The 17,812-nt window shown below is 36.0% G+C and overlaps 1 long non-coding RNA gene across 1 annotated transcript; it reads right to left on the bottom strand.

Annotated features, from left to right (window-relative positions):
• Positions 1–2,629: 2,629 nt before the first annotated feature.
• LOC125235420 lies at positions 2,630–16,073 on the bottom strand. The gene is made up of 3 exons (XR_007178085.1): positions 16,000–16,073; positions 5,640–5,743; positions 2,630–3,291 (listed from the first exon to the last, which is right to left on the bottom strand). It is a non-coding gene; the product is annotated as an uncharacterized LOC125235420 (long non-coding RNA).
• Positions 16,074–17,812: the final 1,739 nt, after the last annotated feature.

Here is a 17,812-nt window from a genome sequence, read left to right as displayed (position 1 = left end):
ATTTACAACTTCTGTAAACTACTCTTAGTAAAATATTTCTAAAACTAATTTCATTAATTGTGACTCCTTTCTGCTAACTCAATACGAAAAAATATCATGTAGAATGTGGTCCCTCAATCGATCGCGATAAGTTCGCATTAAGAGAGAACAATAGTATTATTTAAAGTGTAGGTGTGACTGAGAGATAGTAAAAGTACTCGAATCATTGTAAATTCAAGCTTTAGTTTGTAAAAGATGCCATTCAAAAGTTTCGATTGATCACAGGTGGTCCCTCAATTGAAACGTTTGTCATAAAAATAAATCAATTTACTTAACAATTGGTTGTTAAATATACTATTGCTAAAGTCTACTCGTTAGTAAAAAATATTTACTAACTGTTGCTCATCGATCAGTAAAAACAAATGTACCGTTTTACTTAAAATAATAATCAAATGCCTGCGAAGAAATACTACGGGTCAGATGACCACAAATTAGAATTTTGATGGATAGTTAAATAATCACACTTTAATAACACAATTTTAGTTTTCTTTCAACCTCTTTTTCCCAAGAGTGGCACTGAAACTTGAGTAGTCATGTGCTCTGACCACCCCTTTATGGGATACAGGCGTGATTGTATGTATGTATGTATGTATGTAATTAAATAATCGTACATTACGTCATTACGGGAAAGAAGAACTTACAGGCTGAGTAGGTGTATCCGGCTACTACTACCTGGTCCGTAGTATTTCTTGGCAGGCGTTTGATTATTATTTTAAGTAAAACGGTACGGTTAAATGAAATAAATTCTTTTAAACAATTTAGAAATCTTTATTTCAGCTCAACCAAATCTTGGCACTAAAAAAAAAAGGCACGAATTTAAAATTTTCTTTACATTTTCAATCATTTTTAGGGTTCCGTAGTCAACTAGGAACCCTTATAGTTTCGCCATGTCTGTCTGTCCGTCCGTCCGTCCGTCCGTCCGTCCGTCCGTCCGTCCGTCCGTCCGTCCGTCCGTCCGTCCGTCCGCGGATAATCTCTGTAACCGTTAGCACTAGAAAGCTGAAATTTGGTACCAATATGTATATCAATCACGCCAACAAAGTGCAAAAATAAAAAATGGAAAAAAATGTTTTATTAGGGTACCCCCCCTATATGTAAAGTGGGGGCTGATATTTTTTTTCATTCCAACCCCAACGTGTGATATATTGTTGGATAGGTATTTAAAAATGAATAAGGGTTTACTAAGATCGTTTTTCAATAATATGAATATTTTCGGAAATAATCGCTTCTAAAGGAAAAAAAAGTGCGTCCCCCCCCCTCTAACTTTTGAACCATATGTTTAAAAAATATGAAAAAAATCACAAAAGTAGAACTTTATAAAGACTTTCTAGGAAAATTGTTTTGAACTTGATAGGTTTAGTAGTTTTTGAGAAAAATACGGAAAACTACGGAACCCTACACTGAGCGTGGCCCGACACGCTCTTGGCCGGTTTTTTTTAAGTGATGGTTCGTCGATGATTCCGCCAACGTCAAGGTTTTGGAAGGCATGCTTGCATTTACGTGAGTGGCAAACAAGCATACGGTCCGCCTGATGAAAAAGGGTCACCGTAACCTAATATGATGGACGCCTGCAACTCAAGGAGTGTCACGTGCGTTGCCAACCCATTAGGAACTTGTACACTCCCTTTTGCTATGTTTAGTACACAGCAAAAAGGAGTGTACAACTTCCAAGGAGGGTTCGGCTTGCTGACGACGAAGGACAATTAGTTCCGTAGTTAGGTCGTTCCGTCACTAACACACCGCACCCTCGTTGAGCTCTGGCAGCCTTACTCACCCGCAGGAACATAACACCGTGAGTATGGTCTAGTGCTATTTGGCTGCGGTCTTCTGTAAGGCGGAGGTATTTCCCCAGTTTGGGCTTTGCTCTAGATTCAAGCGAGATGCTATCCGCTGTGCTGTGCTCTAAAACACAAAGCGGAAAATCATTTGCTTAGGGCATAGCAAATGATTTTCCGCTCCTACGAAAACTTAGCCACTGAAACGGATCACTATCAAATTTACCTTATCGCTAAAAGACTATATAGCTGACACGTCTGGATTGTGTTATGTCTTTGTGGCTACGTAGACATGAATGCTAAATGTGTCTTTAGCAAAACGTCTGGATCTTAAAGTAGCAAAAAAGCCTTTTATTTCTTGCAAAAGTAAATACATCTAGTGTTACATCTTTAATACCTACTTAATAAACATACATATTTTATTTACCAAAAAACCAAAAGCTTAAACAATTCAAAATCAGCAAATACATGCACTAACCTAATTATACACACACGGATCTTAAAACGTAACAATTTAAAATGATCTAACTGCAAAACATCTTCATCTTCGAATGTCTGTATTACAAAACAGACATGAACGCTAAACGGTCAAGGAGCAAAAAATCTGGATTGTTTAATGTTTTTATTGCTAAATAGAATAAACGCCAAACGACCCGTTAGCAAAACGTCTGGTTTTAAAATGCTTAAGTGTCTTGACCTTCTCGCACTGTTAATAAGAACTGTTCTGTTACATATTTATAAACCATGGCGATGACACATTATATTTCCGGACGTTTTGCTACTGAATAGTTCTGTGTTGACGTCAATAACTAACTACACTTTTGGCTTTTTAGATATGCTAATCATACGGACTATGTATATTTCCAGACGTTTGGCTACTCATTCATTCTAAGTCTTAGCCATCCAGTTAAATTTACTTTTTGCTGATTGAGTATTCTACTTTCATGTCATCCCAGCTGAATTGGCTTTATACTGACTGTATATTTAAATTTTCTGACATCTAGCCGAAATAGACGTTTAGCGATAAGGTAAACTTGATAGTGACCCACTGAAACTTACATTTTTCAAATTTTTCGCCTTTTTTAGTGAAAAGATTTAGCTGACCGTCTATATAATTATGTAAATATGTAGTACAGAGAGCCATAAATTGCACCATGCTCGGCATTAAGCTTTAAGATCGAGTGAAGAATGTCGAGATCCGACGCCGCACCAAGGTGCGAGACGTGGGTGACGTCATTTCGAAATTGAAATGGCGGGAAATGTTGTCAGGCAGAGTGATGGCAGGTGGAACAAAATGTTGACAGAATGGTGGTCGCCTTCCGGTGTAAAAAACTGCTTGGCATCCGTTGGCTCGTTGGGTAGACGACATTCGAAAAACAGCGGGGCACCTCTAGATGAGACTAGCTCAGGACCGGGATAAGTGGCGTACGTGTACACGAAGGGAGGCCTATGATGCTCAGCAGTGGGCGATTAACGGCTGAAATGATGATGATGATTATTTATGTAAATATTACATTAGTAAATTAATCAAATTTAAATAATAAATCGTAGGCAATCGAAAATAAAACTGTAGGTAATATACAGTATTATAAGCATGTTTTTGATTAGGTACTTTGTCAACAATCGGCAACATCAATTCAGCTGACCATTTTTACAATACTTTATCCCAGTGTAATAATTTGCAATTAATGTGATATCGGACTGTGTACTTATGACTGTATCCTCTTTAGTTCCCTTTCGTAAAAGTACCATTTTAAAATAGGATGTAATACATTTTGTGTGGAAATAGTTATTTGTTTTACAAGGGGGCAAAGTTGTTTAACCACACGTTCCATTGATACCCGAGCAAGCAAAAGATTCCAAATATTGAACCGCAAGCGTAGCGAGCGGTTTAAAAACTAGAATCTTGAGCGTTGCGAGGGTTTCAATAAGGCTCTAAGGATAAACAAACTTTTGCCACCAAGTGAAACACAACATTTTTTACCACACCAACACGAACAAAACATCAAACTAAATAAAATCTATCAATTCATATTTAAAGTGTTATAAAGTGTTCTATCAATTCATTCAATATTTATCATTCAAAATCATCATTTATAGGTATAAAATCTACTAGCCAACTTAAGACATCAACTTAAAATTTGTAGGTATCAAATTACTTTGACTCAGGATAAAATACAATTTTGCTATGTGTTTTCGAATAGAAAAGAAAGCTGTTAGGTACCAGGTTGGTGTGGTGAAATAGTATATTATAGAATGGTAACTTAATGAAGACTGTAAAAGAATTGAGTACAGCGTTTAGGCCACGAGGCCTGCCGAGTAAGGTACGAGACTTTTAGCCTTCATAACGTTACAATTGTGTCGCTTAACTTCAAACTTCGGTAAACGCATTCTGCTTTAAGGTTGAATATTTAAAAAAATCGCCGCTTTTGGAGTTCTGGTGAAAGCTACTTGCGAATGTTGGATTATGTAGGTAATCAGTAATCAGTAATTTATTGCAACTTCTAGGTACATTAAGTTATTACAGTATTTATTTTGTAGAAATGTGTAGGTATTTATTAAAACTACTTTTAATGCTTTAATTATTTGATGGCAACACAAATGAATATACGTATTACGTTAAGGTTTGAGGAGTTTCCTCAATTCCTCATGAATCTGATTATAAAGAAATCAAAGCTTTACAAAATTTTACTTGAAAACTCAATATGCTTACAAACATAACTAAATAAATGTCTCTGTTCTGAACTTAAATGCATGCTGTTCTTATAAAAATACCAAAGTCACTATGAGTGTGCCATTCAGATTTGAGTAGTTCGGTTCTGACCATCATCAGCAGTTCCACTGCACCAAATATCACTGTTCAGGACGTAAGTGCATGCTGTTCTTATAAAATACCAAAGTCACTAAGTGTGCCGTTCAGATTTGAGGAGTTCGGTTCTGACCATCATCAGCAGTTCCACTGCACCAAATGTCACTGTTCTGGACGTAAGTGCATGCTGTTCTTATAAAATTAGCAAAGTCACTATAAGTGTGCCGTTCAGATTTGAGGAGTTCGGTTCTGACCATCATCAGCAGTTCCACTGCACCAAATGTCACTGTTCTGGACGTAAGTGCATGCTGTTCTTATAAAAATACCAAAGTCACTATAAGTGTGCCGTTCAGATTTGAGGAGTTCGGTTCTGACCATCATCAGCAGTTCCACTGCACCAAATGTCACTATTCTGGACGTAAGTGCTTGCTGTTCTTATAAAAATACCAAAGTCACTATAAGCGTGCCGTTTAAATTTGTGTCAGTATTTTTTAAACGTGAAAAATAAGCTATTTATCCATAGGTAGGTATAACAGGTATATAATTGGGTTACTATGCCACCTACAGCTACACAGGTACGTATATACGACTTACACTGAGGACACTGAACACAAATACCTTTTCTCACGTACGGTCGGAAATATCTGCTTAAAAATCGTTAATAGCCTCACGTCCATTATTATGGGACGGTAATAGTAACAATCGACTCTTTAACTTTAAAGTATGTTTTTTACATCTAAATCTACGATTTAAGCACAGGTCACTTAATATTTATCTTTCATAAACATTCAATTAGCATAAAAAATTAAAAAACAATATTTTAGGGCAATCTGAATACTTAAAAATAAGGGTTTATTAAAAAATTGCCTTTAGGGGGGCGTTAATAGCTGCGTTTACCTAATTACAAAACTATTATTCATGTCAAGTTTCGTGCCTTCTGCACTCCGTACCATACCTTCTACCTTACCTACCTTACCTTTACCTGTACATTTTTCTTATTCAGGTTACCAACTTACCAAGGAGCACTAAAATTAGCTGCTATTAAGTAGGTAGATTATTTGTGACTTTGAATCTTTTTGTATTATTATTAGTATTTTTGGCACTTTTCACGCACGGCGGCCTGAAACAAGAGCAATCATTAAATTTGTGTAAAAAATGCCATTTTGTTGATTTTTCCCAGCGTTCATTTATTTTGAGGTTCTGGTTTCAAAAGATTCGAATGTTGGATGTCGGTGGAAAACCTATGGACGCTTGCAACTCAAAGGGTGTAGAAACTAGTACTCCTTTTTTGAAGAACCCCATACTGTAGTCATCGGGAATACCTCGGCAAGGAGCTCATTCCACAGTCGGAGAATCCGCGGGAGGAAATTCCTCTGAACCGCACGATGCGCGACCATTTAAGTTGCAAAGTGTATGGATGAGCGCCGCTCACAATCGACAGGGCGCTTATCATCGCTGCGGCAGCGGTGCGATGATGAAGAGAAGACGATGGCATAACCAGTTCCTCAGAACACAACCCTTTGTATAGAGGCGATAGAACACACATAAAGACGCGAAGTCTCTCCTTAGACTTAAGGATTCAATCAATAACGCTTGTGAGTTTCGTATCGTCAACAATTCGTACAGCGTGTCTCTGGTCCAAGATGGTATCCAGGTGGCTTTATGGTACCACATTTAATTGCACAGAATATGATTTTACGCCAATTCATTTGAGGTAATGCGCTGTAAAGATAATTACTTAAAATTAAAGTTATGTGGACCCAGCACTGAAAGGTCTAAGTCTAGTTATGTGCAAGTTGCGGAAACTTACCAAAAAAATCGAAAATTTCTTGAAAAAATCACGAAACTTTCACGAAAAATAATGGGAATATAAATTTATGAAATGGAAAGTTTCGGTCCATACAAATACAAAGTATGGAAAGTTTCCGAAGTTTTCCTATGTGAAAATTTCAGAACATTGGAAACTTTCCTTCGACACATCAGTATCTAAGTCAGTCGGGTAACTTGCTTAATAATCATCTGGAAAAGTTTAAAGGAGCTTAATCTTGCGACAATCATCATAATCAGTTCCGCTTCATCAAATGCCACTGTTTTTAATGTAGGTAAATCATTGATTTTTTGATGGAAATACAAATCAATATACGTACCGTATACCTACCGTTAATATTTGAGGATTTTTCTGTATTCCTTATTCCTCGTGAATCCCATTATTAGAACTCGAGCTTGACAAAATTATGTCTTGAAAACCTAATATACTAACATACAAACATACCAGGCGAAGAGAACAAATCCCCTTATTCAATTCAATTCAATATCGACGCTGGAAAGGCTAATTGACTAACAGACCATTTTTGGGCATATTGAGTTATATACATCATTGGAATCAGCGATTTTTTCTGCGTCTAACGAGCCAGGTTTCAAAACGATCTGAAGACTTTTTTGGCTTGTTAGCAATTTGGAAAAAGGCAATTTACTAAAAACATTTTCTCTAACAAGCCACTTTTTTTGACAAATTATTGAGATACTGGCTATATGTTAACGCCAAAAACACTTGTTTGGATGTTAGTCAATTTCGTTTAATGTAATTTTATATGTTTTAGTTTATAAGTCATTTTACCAGAATGAAAAAATGTTATGATTGCACGTTAACCATTTATCTAGAACCGCGGTAGTAAAGAACTGCACGTTAGCCGTTTATCCAGAACCGCGGCAGTCAAAAACTGCACGTTAGCCGTTTATCCCAACCGGCGAAATAGTGGCTTAGGTGGTTTAAGCAAATATCCTAGAAATTAATAACACAACATTCTCCTTTAATCCATTTTACTTGTCTTTGGTAAACAAAAGTTACATTTAATAGTCAAATATCCTGACCGAATAATTATATTTTAATTTACGTTAGTGAATTGAAATGAACTCTTCAGTCATAGCGTAATGCGTATTAGGTATTTTAAAACCAAAAACTGACCATGAGCGTAAACATTTTACAAGGGGGAAAGGGACGGGCGACTCTTTAGTCAACGCTTAGTGCTACTCGAGTTAAGACGTGACAGCTATCGTGCGTAATTGTGGCGATCATTTATTTCGGAGTGTTTAGAGGTAACATTGGACAAAAATCTACAATGGAATCTTCATATAAGAAAACTAGCAAACAAATTAAGTTCAGCCGCATACGCCGTTAGGAGAATCAGGCAACTGACTAATGTTGAGACACCTCGCCTAGTGTATCATAGTTATTTTCACAGTTTAATGTCATATGGTATTCTGGTTTAGGATAAAGTAGCTGACATACAGACTATTTTTGTATTACAAAAGAGAGCCATTCGTTTTATTTACAACTTAGGAACACGTGAATCAGTAAGAGAACTTTTCAAAGAAATTAATATCTTAACTGTAGCTTTCCAAAACATCTATGATAGTATCATTTATGTTGTTAAGAATTTAGACTGTTTCACTAAGAATTCTGATATGCATAATTATAACACTAGAAACAAAGCTTGTCATAAAGAAGTTTCGTGTCCGCAAAGTACAGAAATCATTTGTTGGGCAATGAATGCATACATTTTTATAATAAGTTACCTGACACTGTTTTGAGATTACCCCTCCCAGCTCTTAAGAACTACTTAAAAAAATCATTGATATTAAAGGCTTATTACAGAGTCGAGGACTATTTGATAGATAAACAACATGCATGGCCAGAACCAGAAACTGCAAAAAACAAATAGCAATTAAAATAATTGTATTATGTGTAGGTAGAGGACACAGTTCAGATAAGAAAGCACATAAAATATTTTATATTTTGTAAGATCATAATATATTAGATTAAGATCATAATATATATGTAATGAACTATTCATAAGAGCTTGTAACTAGGCCTACATGAATAAATATATTTTGAATTTGAATTTGAATTTGTACATATTTAATGATATTGAGATTTATATTATCTTTTTCTTCTGTGACAATTTGATATGTTTTCTCTTAAGAAGAACGACGTATTATTAAACTACAATATAATTTATTGAAATTAATTTCCACAGAGTACCTACCTAGTCTGTTAATTTTTTTTGATGAATACTTTTGCATGTTAAATTTTATCTTGTTATTTAATGCATGTTAATTATAAGATGTAATGTATTGAAAATAAGTGGCCCGCCGAGTTTCTTGCCGGTCCCATAGTGGATACTAGTGGATACTGAGGGGGGACTGAAATCTTCTCGAGGCTGAGGCGTAGGGTTAGAGCCGGCGTAGATTTATTTGACGTTCATAATTATGCGCATTGTAATATGTCTACCTACTTGAAAAATAAATAATTCATTTTCATTTTCAAGTCTTTGTTTTGTGTATTCCTTAATTATTATTATACGTAATTTTAATTGTATAAAGTAATAATGATACTCGAACCTATATTTAAGTAATAAGTCGTTGTATTTATGTTCCTTTCTCTTTTTAACACAAACGCTAAGCTTACTAATAATATTTACGAGTACCTTTCTATTGTTTATTTTGAAAGTACCTATAAGTTTGTTTTTATACTGTCCCGTGTATAACTCACTGGTCAAAGGAAAGGGGTCAGATAGTATGGAGATCTTGAGATTCAATGTTGTAGTACTTGTAGTGAATACGGTTACCTTGTTGACCTAGTTGACCTTGACTAGTGACTTTGCCTACCAAGTTGGAGGTCCCGGAATCGAATCCCGGTGAGGGCGTTTATTTGTATGTATATAAGTAGGTACCGTATTTACCTACATTTATCCACATTAGTAAGTACCTATATACATCGTCGCCCATTACACCATAATACAAGCCTTGCTTAGTTTGGGGCTTTGTTGATTTGTATCAGATTGCCCCCAGAATATTTAAAATATATACATACTCACATACACATATTTTTACGCCTTTTTCACTACATGGTGGCGGCAGAGCGTCGAAGGTGCAACAGTAGAAACCTATGTCTATTTTCGTACAATCAACAGCAAAAGTAAGTGTTGACCATCTTCCTTTTCATAATATAATAAGGTCTACAATCGAATAATGATCACTTACTTTTGCTGTTGCTTGCACAAATAAGTTTAACTTAATTAAAGATTCTTTCATGAGAAATACAATAGTTTTCAGTATGACATCTCATCTAAAAACAGGTGTTAGTTTTTGGTGAAGTGCCTTTTAAGCTGTTATACCAGTGTTTCATAATGTTAGCTAGTGGCTGTTATGCATTTTCTTCGATTCTAGTTTTGTTTGAAACGTCTTATTATATGTTCTTTTGGGTTGGGTTTTAATTAACCCCCGACGCAAAAACGACGGGGTGTTATAAGTTTGACGTGTCTGTCTGTCTGTCTGTCTGTCTGTCTGTCTGTCTGTTTGTCTGTGTGTGTGTCTGTCTGTGGCATCGTAGCTCTCGAACGGATGAACCGATTTTGATTTAGTTTTTTTTGTTTGAAAGCTGAATTAGTCGGGAGTGTTCTTAGCCATGTTTGATGGTAATCGGTCCACTATGTCGGAGGTTATTCAAAATTTTAATTAGTTTTTTTTTTAATAAAAAAAAATTACAATGGTATGTGGCTGATTCTTAGCGGCCCGAAATGTATTACAAAAACACCTAAATACTATTTTTTTCAGCCTTCTAGCTCAAAAAATAAAGATTTTACACCCGGGTTAGATTTTTTGAAAAAAAAAATTATCCAAATCGGTCCAAAAAATGTCTATATATACGAAAATATAAAATTCGTGTGGCACTATTGTGCCACCGAAAGCCCAAATCTGAAGTCCATTTTGGTCTATCTCTTATCGTTTCCGAGATATAACGTCTTGAAAGTACGAAATGTACTAAACTTCTACTATTTGTTTGTGAAATCGTTGCTATCACATTCCATCAGGCGCTCATGACTAAATTGTATGGAAGAGTCGAAATCCGACTCGCACTTGACCAATTATCGTAGAAAGTTGTGTTTCGACGTAAAACGATGAGGTGTTATAAGTTTGACGTGTCTATCTGTCTCTGTGTGTGTGTGTGTGTGTGTGTGTGTGTGTGTGTGTGTGTGTGTGTGTGTGTGTGTGTATGTGTGTGTCTGTCTGTGGCATCGCATCGTGTCGTAGCTCCTGAACGGATCTACCGATTTTGATTTATTTTTTTGTTTATAAAAGGTGAATTAGTCGAGTGTTTTTTATTTATATTAGCTGTAGGTGAGGGCCTTTCTTCCCGTGGGAGAAGGCGACTGTGGGATGTGGGTTAAATTGTGGCGTAGGCGAGAGGCTGGCAACCTGTCACTGCAATGTCACAGTTTCGTTTTCTTTCAACCCCTTATTTGCCAACAGTGGCACTGAAACCTGAGTAGTTTCATGTGCTCTGCCTACCCCTTCATGGGACACAGGCGTGATTGTATGTATATGTAGCTGTAGGTGATGGCCGCTGGTCCAAGATGGTCGCCGCCACAAAAAAAAATTATTTATTTATTATGGATTACAGAGGCAAGCCTGATCGCGCGATAAATGATAAAACCAGCAGGGTTAGCACATGATTGCCTCGAGAGTATGTCACCGCGAGATAGACTACCGGTTCTTATGTCATTAATACAATTACGACAAAGACGTGTCATCTCATCTATCTCGCGGCGACATACTCTCGCGGCAATCATGTGCTAGGCCTAAAGGGGCGGCTCATTCTGCGATTCTATCGCCGCGCTACATGTATATGGCGGCGGCCGCGAGTTTCGCGGCCCGTTCACTGGTGACGACCTTCACGCGGCGCAATAGAATTCTATGTCGGCTGCTCGCGTGCGGTCTGTTTGTTAATGTAGGTAAGAATTTAGAATGGCGGCATTTTATGAACATCAAAGGAGTGAGCCTTCAGTATTTGTACTATTATATTCTGTGATATTCGTACTATTAGTAAGTGCGAAAAGGATGGCCTGGCGCGACTATGCTATCGGTGCTGATTTTTAACCGCCGCCTCAAATCTCAAAGGAAGGGGTTCTCAATTCGTCTGTATTTTATTTTTTATGTTTGTTCCTCGATATCTCCGTCGCTACTGGACCGATTTTGAATTTTTTTTTGATAGTATATGAATACAGATTGGTCCCATTTTTCTCAGAACCCAGTTCTGATGATGGGATCCTGGAGAAATCGAGAGAACTCCTCAAATCTGAAAGGCATACATATGGTGATTTTTGTGTTTTTAAAGGAATGGCATGCATTTACTTACGGAACAGTGACATTTGGTGCAGTGGAAGTGCTGATGATGGTCAGAACGGAACTCCTCAAATCTGAACGGCACGCTTATAGTGACTTTGGTATTTTTATAAGATCAGCATGCCCTTACGTCCAGAACAGTGACATTTGGTGCACTGAAACTTCTGATGATGGTCAGAACGGAACTCCTCAAATTTGAACGGCACGCTTATAGTGACTTTGGTATTTTTATAAGAACAGCATGCACTTACGTCCAGAACAGTGACATTTGGTGCAGTGGAACTCCTGATGTTGGTCAGAACGGAACTCCTCAGATCTGAACGGCACGCTTATAGTGACTTTAGTATTTTTATAAAAACAGCATGCACTTACCTCTAGAACATCTTGAACGTAAAAAATGTAGGTAAGTAGGTACTTAACATACAATTCGGTACTTGAATTCCAAAACACAAGAAATATGACAAAAGAAAGAGCCCCCTACAAAAAGAATGAAATAAAAACCTTAAATTATAAATTTAAAAAACCCCCGACACAAAAAAAAGGTGAATCAAATTAAAAATTAAATAAAAAAAGGGTGAAAAAAACTAAAAGTGCGAGCTTTCAAAAAGTAATAAAATAACTAAATAAGTAGCTCTAGGAATACCTACCTTCCTTCTTACGAAATACCTACCTTCTTCTTCTTAGGAATATCTACCTACCTTCTACCTTCTTACGAAATACGTAAGATGAAAACCTAACTACGAAATTCTTGAACGTAAAAATTTTGGTACTTAAACATAAAATTACTTGAATTCTTAAACACAAGAAATATGACAAAATAAATTATTAATTATTATTCTCTTTATTGATTTCCATTATTAATTAATGGTAAAATGTTGTCGCGTCGGGGGACCGCTCTTTGCCTGTCTAACTTGAAACTTAAAAACTAAATATTTACACAGCTAAACTAACTTAATAAATGTTTAACAAAAAATTCACTAGGTACATACATTAAACTAACTACCTGAACATGAACAATGTAACTATACAACCAAAATGTCAAAGGAAGTATTAGAATTACAAGTAACGTATATGTTTACAACCAAACAAACTAGATAAGTGCTGAGCAAAAATTTCAACACCCAATCTTAAAATAAGACTCTAAAGACTGCATCGGAAACACAACCGTCAACGACGTCTGCCCTTACGCTAATATTGAGAGCGGTCCCCCGACGCGACAACACTTTACCATTAATTAATAATGGAAATCAATAAAGAGAATAATAATTAATAATTTATTTTGTCATATTTCTTGTGTTTAAGAATTCAAGTAATTTTATGTTTAAGTACCAAAATTTTTACGTTCAAGAATTTCGTAGTTAGGTTTTCATCTTACGTATTTCGTAAGAAGGTAGAAGGTAGGTAGATATTCCTAAGAAGAAGAAGGTAGGTATTTCGTAAGAAGGAAGGTAGGTATTCCTAGAGCTACTTATTTAGTTATTTTATTACTTTTTGAAAGCTCGCACTTTTAGTTTTTTTCACCCTTTTTTTATTTAATTTTTAATTTGATTCACCTTTTTTTTGTGTCGGGGGTTTTTTAAATTTTAGTCGCATAAGTTAAGTATCCGTTCCCTAAGAAACTATGAATATGGTGGTTAGACCTTTATCCTGACTTTGAAAAAATGACAATTGTCTAACGTGGACTTTATTTCGTAAATACGTACATATATCGGAATACAATCATATTGATCAAATAAACAACACAAATACCTCCAACTTCGTAGTACGTCATTTTATTGTATAATAAATAAACAAAAAGTTATGATTTTTTTTCAAAAAAAAAAAGTTTATATTGGCTCTCCTGTAAAGTTTGCAAAATGCACGTTAGTCAATTAGCCTTTCCAGCGTCGTATATTTATTATATTTTGAATTTTTAAAATCCTTAGAGTGTTAGTAAATATCACAAATCCTTAGAACTATGTTAGTACTAAAAGTAACTTAATACTTATCAACTATATATAAATAAATTTAATAACGACGTGGAGTGGGGATTGGCCGCGCGTGCAGCTGCCGGACCCACCGCGCAAACAAAGGAGAGTCCCAGCGCTACGCCAGCACACTTAAACGTGAGCGATATGTTTCACTGAATGGTTCACTCCTGAGCATCATCAGCAATTCCACTCCACCAAATGTCACGGTTGGTAATGTGTCCTTGATTTTGTCATAAAAATATAAAAATATACTATAGGTGTGCCGTTCATATTTGAGGAGTTCCCTTGCTTCCTTATGGGTCTCATCACCAGAATTTGAGCTTAACCAAAATGGGACTTGAAAACCTAACATGCTTTACAACCATAACGAAGAAATCAAATCTCATAACAAGAGCATCGAAAAATATGTAGTTCCCTTCTGACCACCATCCGTAGTTCCACTCAGAATGAAAGAAAAATATATTTATTTGGTATAAAAACATATAACACCATCCAAATGTCACTGTTTTTTGAATGCGTCATAATGTTTGACGACCGGTCTGGCGTAGTCGGTAGTGACCTTGTGCCTGTTAAGTCGCGGTCCCGGGTTCGAATTTATTTTTGTGATGAGCACAGATATTTGTTCCTGAGTCATGGGTGTTTTCTATGTATTTATATATTATTAGCACATAGCTGAGACTGTCCACTTATCACGTATACCTAGATTGTAAGTTAAATTTCCTAAGTATTGTATATTAGGTTACATAGATAGAACTTTAAGATATATTATAAGGTACAGATTTTAACGACCATGTTGTGACAATAAATCATTTATCTATCTATCATATAAATCGTTGTCTGTCAGTGTAAGTCAATCTGTGTAAGAATGTCCTATAATATTCATTTATTTACTAACTAACCTGACCACAAAATTAAAATTTTGAAAAAACCCCGACCGTGACATAGTGGTCACATTTTCATGAAACGTGGCTAAGAACACTCCCGACTAACTCAGCTTTCAAATAAAATAAAAACGAATTGTAAATCAGTTCATCCGTTCGGAAGCTACGATGCCACACATACAGACAGACAGACAAACAGACAGACAGACACACACACAGACAACGTCAAACTTATAACACCCCATCGTTTTTGCGTCGGGGGTTAAAAATACAAAAGATACTGTATCATATGTACGAGCCATCTACCATATATTCTGATTATATTAACTCCAGCACCCAAAGGTTGTCTGGAAGAGATCGCTCTTAAGCGATAAGACCGCCTGTTGTTACCTCTGTTTGATTTATTTTTGTTTCTTGTGCATTACTTGTAAACTATGTGAGGTGTGCAATAAAGAGTATTGTGTTGTATTGTATTTGATGAGTTCCCTCAATTTCTTCAGGATCCCATTATCAGAACTTGGATTTGATAAAAATTGGATCAATCTGTATAACTATAATTATACTCTATCAAAAAATAATATATCTAAAGACAACCGGATAGACAGACGGACAAACAGACGGACAGACAGATGGACAGTTAAACGAACAGACAGACAGACAGACGGACAGACATACGGACAGACAGACGGACAGACAGACAGACGGACTGACAGACGTACAGACAGACGGATAGACAGATGGACAGATAGACGGACAGACTATCGTACAGACAAATGGACAGAGAGGCGGATAGACAGACGAGACGGACAGACAGACAGACAAGCGGACGGACGGACAGAGTCACGTCATAATGCTTCTTATTGTACCTTTTTGGTAAAAAACCCTAAAAACAGACAAATTGACAATCTTCTCCGCTCCGTTTGAGATTTAGAAGTCGGTTAAGTGTAAGCTAAGATAGTAAGTAGGTACTTATTATGAGGCTATTAATATCTTGTGAGTGTGACACCTGAACGAAAATATGATGAATATATGGTGTTTAAAAATTTAAATTATTTTCTAAAATACTCACACACACACCTATCCCTCTTATCTATTAGCGAAGCTGTTTCTACTGCATACCTACATCTAAAATCATAAGTCATAATGTTCTACATTTTATCTATAATCCACATCATCAGATCTAAGTAGGTACTTAGTGATTTACAAGAGGAAGAAGATATAGATAGGTACTTATCTTTGAGATGTTAACAAAACACATAAAAACACAAAAATAATCATACACGTGCCTTCAAACATTCCATTACTCGAACATAAACCATGTAAATGTAATAGCCACCAACCTTATTAATCCGATATATTTTTCACTTTTGGTCATATAATTTCTGTCTTTTTTCATACGCCCCCTTTGCTTTAGTCCAACCGTCTTTAATATATATTTTTAATAACGATTAATAATTATTGCATTAGATATTTTAAAATAAATTTCCGTTTTGAAAAATTATACATACATGTGAAATGTCAATGTAACATTATTTTTATTTTCCATAGACAGCTGGCAGCTTTTACATTGTACATTGTGCGATGTGTCATGATACTCATTGACAGAGTTACACCGGCGTAATTAAACGCTTATTTCAATAAGTATGACAACTCCATCTAGCGTCGAATAGAAAAATACAATTACTGCATACGTATAACTCAGAAAAAAAAAAATTCGCTGACATTGACAGAATTGTGTCTGTAAAATTATATTTGCTAAAAATATTTGTTTATACATACTTGTTTTTGTTATAATGAAGACTAATCTGCGAAACAGTGAACTCAACTTGTGTTGTGAATGAATTGCACACCGGCACCGGCAAAAGGTGTACACCTATCTATATTTATTATCACATGATTACAAGAAGTCGATCAAGAAATGCGGAGACAAAGAGCACCAGCCCATTCGCCTCGTCTAGTTCCCGGATCTACATCATCACGCCTGAGGCTTGTGTCGTCTGCGGGACAACGATGTTTGAAGATACTGCCTCTGTGTCATTTTATATTTATATTTAAAACATAAATAAACGAATACAACCGTAACTTTTCATACTATCATTTTGTAGTTTGCCCAAGTAGAATTTTAATTAAGTGAATACCGAGAGACCCATGAATGAAACTTAAATTTACATGATTGGGGAAACAAGGTAGTCTTTTTGGTAGAACGTGCACGTTGGTGGCCAAAAAGCGTAAATATATTATTTAGATCCTATCTATTGACAGTTGATTAACACAAAAAAATAAGTGATTTTCAACCTTATTACTTCCGGTAAATTTTATCGTCGATCAATGAGTAGTAGGATAAAATAATGACAGATTAAGCGTCAAAATTCGACTATATATCATTTATACAACAATTCTTGTGTGACGCTGTCAAACTGGATAAAACGAGGATAAGTGATATAAAACGATATAATTTATCAGATTATATCACTTATCATTCCACTTATCCACTTAGTCTAAGGAAAAATTTGGACAAATGACATATTATCCATCGACCATGGTATGAAAGTCAATGTTTTATCAGCTGTCACGTGGATAAGTGATAAGATGTCAAATCAATCAAAATTGTATAAAATTACGATAAATTTATCATTTATCCCACGTTGACGCGTGATAAAATGGACCGTAATAGCCCGCCTGTTGTGATTTAATTTGTGCTTCTTTGTCTTGGAGTGATTTATGTGTTCGAGCATTTGTTGTGAAATATGATTTGTTAGTGACATGCATCGTGAAGATAGGTAGGTACTGTGTTACAAAGATTGATAGAATAAGGCCTGATTTAGACGTTACGAGATCTCGATCACAATGAGGCATCTGATCAGCCGGCTGAATTAGGGCCCATTTACACGGTGCGAGATCTCGTATGCCAGTTTGAATAAATTGCGGTATTTGATCGGTGTGCTGTAATGTATGTCACCTCTATAGTCCGCAATGTAACTAAAATCACAGATGTTATGTGAACAGCCAGAAATGTACCAAAAATCGCATGCGAGTTCGCGCGCCATGTACGAGTATATGCCGTATCTCGGACACTGGCGATCAAATATATGAAAGAGACGCGTTCCTAGCACATATTCTAAGCTCGTGTAGGTGAACGCGTACCCTGCTTGT

This window comes from Leguminivora glycinivorella, chromosome 17 (assembly GCF_023078275.1).
Source record: "Leguminivora glycinivorella isolate SPB_JAAS2020 chromosome 17, LegGlyc_1.1, whole genome shotgun sequence".
Classification (NCBI taxonomy): Eukaryota; Metazoa; Arthropoda; class Insecta; order Lepidoptera; family Tortricidae; genus Leguminivora; species Leguminivora glycinivorella.
This window is presented reverse-complemented; position numbering and strand designations above follow the sequence as displayed.